Below are 8,764 nucleotides of genomic sequence, written 5' to 3'. Positions count from 1 at the left end.
TTGTGTTTGACATATCTGTAGTACTCCAAAATTGAGCTAGTTAGATGTGATTATGAAAATTTGATATTTTTTGTTGTATCTCGGATCATTGTTTAGAAATATTTTGTATGATTATTGTCACACCCCAAATTTTCAGAAAATTAAAATATGGAATTATCCTCACCCTATTTCATCTTTTGAAAACCCAGGATGAAACGAAACCCTAATAACCCATTACTAAACACGATATAGGAAAAAACTGAAATCAAATGAAAACAAAAGGAGCAACTCTTCATTCACAAATAAAAATATTACAATCATTTCAACTTGGAAGACAAATTAGTTCAATTTTCTCAAAACGGCATGTAGTTTCTTTCCAAGTAAGTTTTCAATCCTAATATACATTTTCAAGAAACTCATATAACAGTACTCATCATTCCCATTTTTTCAAATTAACTCACAATATAAATACCACTTACATTCCACTTTACCTTTAAGCCAGCACATCATTTTAGGGTAGGATATTTTTGTCCCCTGCATACAAGATTAACAAATTCTACCCTTCTGCAAAACAAAGTTATACATCACAATAACAGGATTTATCTCAACCAGTCAAATTTCCGTTCATAATCAAACCTTAATTGATAAAAATGGTTTGTCCCTCATATTTGGAAATACCACTTATCATTACACTAATAGGTAAGGCACATTCAAAAAATACCTTGGGTCATTCTCGCCACATTCAAAGAATACCCATCATAACACCAACAGGTCATTCATTGCACATTCAATGAATACCTTGGGTCATTCCCGCCACATTCAAGGAATACTCATCATAACACCAACATGTCATTCATGGCACATATAATGAATACCTTGGGTCATTCCTGCCACATTCAAGAAATACCCATTATAACACCAACATGTCATTCATGACACATTCAATGAATACATTGTTAAACAACCACTATCATGTACCCAATTTAATACTAGTATTGTACACATATAGTTATCACTAAAACTAATATATAATATATAATATGGTGGCTGCACCTTTACATAAGGCTGCCTACATATCCAATCTCTCAAGATTAGAATAAAGTCTTACGTAGCTCTTAACCAATTTATCAATATCCTAGTATGTGCCTTTAAAGAACAACTTATACTATATAGAATCACATATGATAAGTTTCAAATACTCCTACAATTATATACATAAAGTTTCATCCCCAGAGACATACTATGAACCATTAAGTCCAAAAAGCTCAAAAATGGATATTTCTCTACTTTTGATTATCCAAAAACAATTTTGTGAACCATGTCGGTTCCAAATAAAACCACAGTCTAAAAGCATTCTACAAATACTATATAAAAACACCCAAAAATTTAAGAGACTCTTAGTTCATTACTATACATATTTCCTAAAACAGGTTCATGCACATAAAGGATAACACGGTAGGTTTTCTAGCCAACTTGTCAATGCTATAGTTTTTCCTACATTCGTCCAAATGACATGTAACTTAATTATTTAGAAACTAGGATATGTAGACTTACTTTTTCATGTGTAACTCGAAGTATCAACCTTAGCCCATCTAGAAGAAAAGTTAGGTCAAAAACAGTAAAAGTCCTAATTTTCAGCAAAATATAATTCTGACGCATTATTTTCCAGAGACCACAACTCTTTCCACAAGTGTCCAAACGCTACAAGGCTTTTTGCGTTGAAAATAAGACTCTCAGAACTTACTCTTTCATGTTTTACAAAAATACTAATTCTCACTATAACTATATGAAAACTGGACTCGAACACAGTGCGCAGAAACTGAATTATGCCACACTGTTTTCTGTCAACCAAACTTTCAGACGTTATAGTTGTCTCCACAGGACTCAAAATAGGACGAGGCCAATTGAGTTAGAAAGAAGACTCATAAAACTCAACTTTTCATTTTTTACAAAAAACTCTAACTCTCCCCTAGCTTTATGCAATTTGTGATCAAACCCTATTAGAAAACTGTTTTCTGACGAATAGAATTTTTGACGCATAATTTTTTTTTTTTTTTTTAAATAAAACTGTTCTTCAAACTCCGCGATACTGATTAAGAGGTCTATCATGCGGGTTAACAGTTCTACTTGTATTATGATTAATTCAATCCTTGAACTGTTTATATTATGATAATTATGGAGTAGCCTAGTGCGGCATCCCAACACATTAAACTCTGTAAAATTCATGAATAACTTAACGAATACTATAAGTATTCTATGGATGGACCTAATAAGAATATCATACAGACCAAAAATTGACTCAATTACTTAAATGGCAAGGTGCCAAGGTCAATCTAGACCATAGACGTCCATGTGGCCTTTAAACTTTGGAGGTGGATTGTGTAGCACAAGGTGAACATACAGGACGCGTGGATTATCGATTGAACAGCTCTATCACTTTTTGGTTCAGCACGCCTAACCAGTTTAAAATACTGATGCCATCACTTTTTTAAGAGTAAATGGATACTCACCAAGTCACCACACCAACTTATATTATTGATACACAGAAACCAATTAAAATTGAGCGCAGAAGGCAAGCAAAAGAATCTTAAAAGGAATCTTAAAGGTCAGTACTTATACACAGTGAAAATTGGCTTATAAATGAGGTCTCACGGGATATAGTTTGGATCCTAAGTACTTACCGTTTAATTGTAACTAGCGGCAGCACATATGACCTTAGCGCGTCGGTGCCTATATGGCTTTGCTGCTTATTCCTTAATCTGTATTGATACTAGACAAATGATTATTACCCCTTCTTCTTCCATTTTTTTTTCCTCTTTGTTTAAAACATAGAACTCTTTCTCTCCTTCTCCTTTTTCTTTTTTCTTTTTTTTTTCCCCATCCCATATCAAAAAAAAAACCCTATATAAGGAAAGAGGTTCGGTGGTTATAACCCCCTATCTCTACCCACGTTTTTCTCTTTCACTATTTATCCCCCTCTAAAGCCCATTTAAGCCCGTATCCAAATAATACTAATAAAACAAAATAAAATCGATGCTATAAATATTTATTTATTTAATAAAAAAAATATGATTGTTATAATATACACACCTTAAAGGAATCTCGTCCCGAAATTCTAAGAAAGAATGTAGATTAACTAAACAAACAATACGTCAAACAATAAATCTTTATAGAGTATATAGTTAACAGATTATATATATCCCAACAACTAAACTTTAAGTAATAATGTCAGAAGGGAGATTAAATTAAACACATTATTTACAAGTTGCACCCAATGGTCATAGTAAACAAATATCAGAAATGAGACAAACGTGTATACGCAAGTATACATACCTTAAAAGAAATACATATATACAATATCATATATATATATATATGCATACTAATATGCAAATCACATATTTTGAAAATGTGTCCATAAACGTGTAGAACCCAAAAAAAATGTGTATATGCTAGTATACACAACTCAAAAGAATAAACGTAATTAGTTTCTTCAATTGCCAACACTTAAGTAAACTCATTATTTCTCAATTTAGCAAAACTCATATTCTTCAAGTTAAATCATACTAAGAAGGCAAGGTAGTTCCTCTCACACTGAGGCAGTTAGTTCCACTTTTAGTATTTTCCAACTAATCTAAGGTGTTTAACAATAAATATACATATAATAATTTTCTTTTCAATGATCTTCCTTGTCAAAACTATTCGTTTAAAAACTCATATGTTTCATCCACCATCTTGGTGTTGACAAATATATCAACATTTCTCTCAGTGTCTCACGAACACCACATATTCGAAAATGAATATATAAAACGTATAGGCTGATTCATATCATCAACAACCTACACTATGTCCACTATCACATAGGATCAAACACCTACAATGTGAGGCATGCACACTGGCTCACACACCAACGATATGCAAGTATACACTGGTTCACACACCAACGATGCATACAAGCTCTCTACCATCACATAGGATCAAACACCAACGATATGTGATATTCACACTGGATCACACTCCAACGATGTACATGTATGCACTGGATCAAACTCCAACGATTCATGCAGAGAGATGTTATGTATATTGGATCGCACACCAACGATATACATAACTTGGACAATATCAACAATTCCAAATCCAACCTTTACCAAAAGGGTTTCTTTATTCCTTGGATAACTCCAATTTACTCAAATATGAAATTTTAAAATAATAATTTCTTCTTTAGCCAATACTTATTTAAAATAGAAAACTCCGTTAGGAAAACAACACTATAACATGCTGAATAATTTCGATTATAAATTTCATAAGAAACTAACCGTTAAAACAATCAGCATTTTATTTTCATAATCATACGATAATTTCTTACATGCTAAGTACCAATAAAGGAACTAGTAAACAACAAATTCAAACATACCTAACATTAACCAGTGCAGTTCTTCACATAGTGTCCCAACTGTCCATATTTATAACATTTGCCTACTAGTTCATTTGGTTTAGAACATCTTTGAATAGTATGCCCAACTTCCCCACAGTTCAAACAATTACCATTAAATTTCTTTAGCGAAGTACTAACGTCCTTATTCACATGCTTACTTGTTTGCCTATTATATGGGTGATGCCGACTTTTTCTCTACCCTTGACGTGGTTGACTAGAAATAAGGTGTAAGCTGACTTGTTTTGGGGCATTCTCTTTAAACTTCTCATCTTTGGGTTCATTATCCAATTGTTCATATTTTAATGTCAAATCTAACACGTGATCGAAAATTTCTAAATCAAAGGGTATCAAATAACTCGATAGATATGGCTCTAGTCCACGGATGAACTTATGGTTCTTCTTTACTTGGGTATCCACTAGATAAGGAGCATACCTCGATAGTTCATTGAACTTATTCATGTACTCCGTAACAGTTTTCCCTCCTTGGATCAGATTAAAGAATTTCTCAGTTAATTGCTCCTTAACAGCATTAGGAACAAACCTTCCCTCAAATCTTACCTGGAAATCATCCCAAGTCATAGTTCCTACATCCACATTATCCTTGATAGACCTCCACCAAAATAAAGCTAACCCCTCCAACTGGTGAGAAGCCAACTCCTGTTTCTGCACCTCAATGAGTTGCATCTTAGCAAACACGAACTCACACATAGTAACCCATTTCTCACAATTAATGGCCCCTTTCTCTCCCTTGAACTTCTGGCCTCCTAAAGTTGCAAAATTCTCGTTTCTCCTAGCAAAAGGATCCCCTAGATTATCATGTTGACCACTCTGAATGGTTTGCACCAACTGAGTTAATATTGCTCCCAAATTAACGGATATGGTATTACTTCCAGTACCAGTAATGTCATTGTTATCTCCAACCATCACCTTAAAACAAAACAGACTTCTATTAGTACTCCAAACATCTTAAACTCAAACACACCCAATCACCACATTCTGAGGATCACCTAGACCTTTCAAATCTAGGCTAACCTAAGCTCCGATTAGTGGTGTCAAATGGGCTGGGCCGGGCTGGCCCGGCCCTCAAACAATGAAACCCTCATGCTTTGAGGGCCGGGCTAGCCCTACCCTCATTTACTTCGAGGGCCGGGTCGGGTCGGGCCAATGCTTAAATCTCGAAGCCTTTACCCGCCCCTCAACCCTCTCGAGAGGGCTTGAAGGGTCGGGCTTGAGGGCCAAACGTGAGGGCCGGATACTATGTTATACATTTGATTTACAAAATAAATTTAAAACATTAGTTAAAAATGATAAAAACAATTAAACCTTCAAACTACTAAAAAACTTGTTAAAGTTGTATTAGTCAATTAAGATCAATTAAATTCATTTCATAAAATATTATAATGAAATTATAAGGTTGACAAACTTAATAGATAAACGTTTTTTTAAGTGATTTTTAGCATATTAATGTTAAAATGAAATATATTATAAAATTTTTTATTAAAATATATGTAATAAATGTTGAGGGCCTAATGAGGGCCGGGCTTAAGGGAAGGCTTAAGTTTCAAAGTCTAGGCCCTTACCCTCCCCTCAAAGGCTTCAAATTCGGCCCACCAATAATGTGAGGGCCTCATTTTGAGGGCTTTTTGGGCCCATGGGCCGGGTCGGGGCGGGCGGGCTAAGGGTTTGAGGGCCATTTTGACACCCCTAGCTCCGATACCAAAATGTCACACCCCAAATTTTCAGAAAATTAAAATAGGGAATTATCCTCACCTTATTCCATCTTCTGAAAACCCAGGATGAAACGAAACCTAATAACCCATTACTAAACACGATATAGAAAAAAACTTAAATCAAATGAAAACAAAATGAGCAACTATTCATTCACAAATAAAAATATTGCAATCATTTCAACTTGGAAGACAAATTAGTTCCATTTTCTCAAAACAACATAAAGTTTCTTTCTAATTAAGTTTTCAATCCTAATATACATTTCCAAAAAACTCATATAACAGTACTTATCAATCCCATTTTTCTAAATTAACTCACAATATAAATACCACTTATATTCCACTTATTAAATACACATATAATAACTTAATTAAATATGAGTTTGATACATCTTACCTTTAAGCCAGTACAACATTTTAGGGTAGGATATTTACGTCCCCTGCATACAAGATTAACAAATTCTACCATCTTACAAAACAGAGTTATACATCACAATAACAGGATTTATCTCAACCAGTCAAATTTCCATTCATAATCAAACCTTAATTGATAAAAATGGTTTGTCCCTCATATTTAGAAATACCACTTATCATTACATTAACAGGTTATTCATGGCACATTCAATGAATACCTTGGGTCATTCCCGCCACATTCAAAGAATACTCATCATAACACCAACAGGTCATTCATGGCACATTAAATGAATACCTTGGGTCATTCCCGCCACATTCAAGGAATACCTATCATAACACCAACAGGTCATTCATGACACATTTAATGAATACCTTGGACCATTTCTATCACATTCAAGGAATACCCATCATAACACCAACAGGTCATTCATGGCACATTCAATGAATACCTTGTTAAACAACTATTATCACGTACCCAATTTAATACTAGCATTGTACACATATAGTTATCACTAAAACTAATATATAATATATAATATGGTGGCTGCACCTTTACATAAGGTTGCCTACGTATCCAATCTCTCAAGATTAGAATCAAGCCTTACGTAGCTCTTAACCAATTTATCAATATCCTTGTATGTGCCTTTAAAGAAAACAACAACTTATACTATATAGAATCACATATGATAAGTTTCAAATACTCCTACAATCATATACATAAAGTTTCATCCCCAGAGATATACTATAAACCTTTAAGTCCAAAAAGCTCAAAAATGGATATTTCTCTACTTTCGATTATCCAAAAACGATTTTATGAACCATGTCGGTTCCAAATAAAACCACAGTCTAAAAGCATTCTACAAATACTATATAAAAACACCCAAAAATTTAAGAGACTCTTAGTTCATTACTATACATATTTCTCAAAACAGGTTCATGCACATAAAGGATAACACGGTAGATTTTCTAGCCAACTTGTCAATGCAATAGTTTTTTTTCTTACATTCGTCCAAATGACATGTAACTTAATTATTTAATCCAAAAACCTTTAAGTCCAAAAAGCTCAAAAATGGATATTTCTCTACTTTCGATTATCCAAAAACGATTTTATGAACCATGCCGGTTCCAAATAAAACCACAGTCTAAAAGCATTCTACAAATACTATATAAAAACACCCAAAAATTTAAGACACTCTTAGTTCATTACTATACATATTTCCCAAAACAGGTTCATGCACATAAAGGATAACACGGTAGATTTTCTAGCCAACTTGTCAATGCAATAGTTTTTTTCTTACATTCGTCCAAATGACATGTAACTTAATTATTTAGAAACTAGGGTATATAGACTTATTTTTTCATGTGTAACTCGAAGTCTCAACCTTAGCCCATCTAGAAGAAAAGTTAGGTCAAAAACGGTAAAAGTCCTAATTTTCAACAAATTAGAATTCTGACGCGTTATTTTCCAGAGACCACAACTCTTTCCACAAGTGTCCAAACGTTACAAGGCTTTTTGCATTGAAAAGAATACCCTCAGAACTTACTCTTTCATGTTTTATAAAAATACTAACCCTCACTCTAACTATATGAAAACTGGACTCGAGCACAGTGCGCAAAAACTGAATTCTGCCACACTGTTTTTTGTCAACCAAACTTCCAGACATCATAGCTGTCTCCACAGGACTCAGAATAGGACGAGGCCAATTGAGTTAGAAAGAAGACTCATAAAACTCAATTTTTCATATTTTACAAAAAACTCTAACTCTCCCCCTAGCTTTATGCAATTTGTGATCAAACCCTATCAGAAAACTGTTTTCTGACCAATATAATTTTTGACGCATAATTTTTTTTTTTTTTTTTTTTTAAATAAAACTGTTCTTCACACTCCGCGATACTGATTAAGAGGTCTATCATGCGGGCTAACAGTTCTACTTGTATTATGACTAATTCAATCCTTGAACTGTTTATATTATGATAATTATGGAGTATCCTAGTGCGGCATCCCAGCACATTAAACTCCATAAAATTCATGAATAACTTAACGCATACTATAAGTATTCTATGGATGGACCTAATAAGAATATCATACAGACCAAAAATTGACTCAATTACTTAAATGGCAAGGTGCCAAGGTCGATCTAGACCATAGACGTCCATGTGGCCTTTAAACTTTGGAGGTGGATTGTGTAGCACAAGGCGAACATACAGG

General features: G+C 33.8%; 1 long non-coding RNA gene across 1 annotated transcript; it reads right to left on the bottom strand.

Annotated features, from left to right (window-relative positions):
• Positions 1 to 244: 244 nt before the first annotated feature.
• Positions 245 to 2,882, bottom strand: LOC147483876 (uncharacterized). The gene is made up of 3 exons (XR_015206589.1): positions 2,661 to 2,882; positions 701 to 866; positions 245 to 543 (listed from the first exon to the last, which is right to left on the bottom strand). It is a non-coding gene; the product is annotated as an uncharacterized LOC147483876 (long non-coding RNA).
• Positions 2,883 to 8,764: the final 5,882 nt, after the last annotated feature.

Source organism: Coptis chinensis, chromosome 8, assembly GCF_015680905.1.
Source record: "Coptis chinensis isolate HL-2020 chromosome 8, ASM1568090v1, whole genome shotgun sequence".
Taxonomy (NCBI): Eukaryota; Viridiplantae; Streptophyta; class Magnoliopsida; order Ranunculales; family Ranunculaceae; genus Coptis; species Coptis chinensis.
This window is presented reverse-complemented; position numbering and strand designations above follow the sequence as displayed.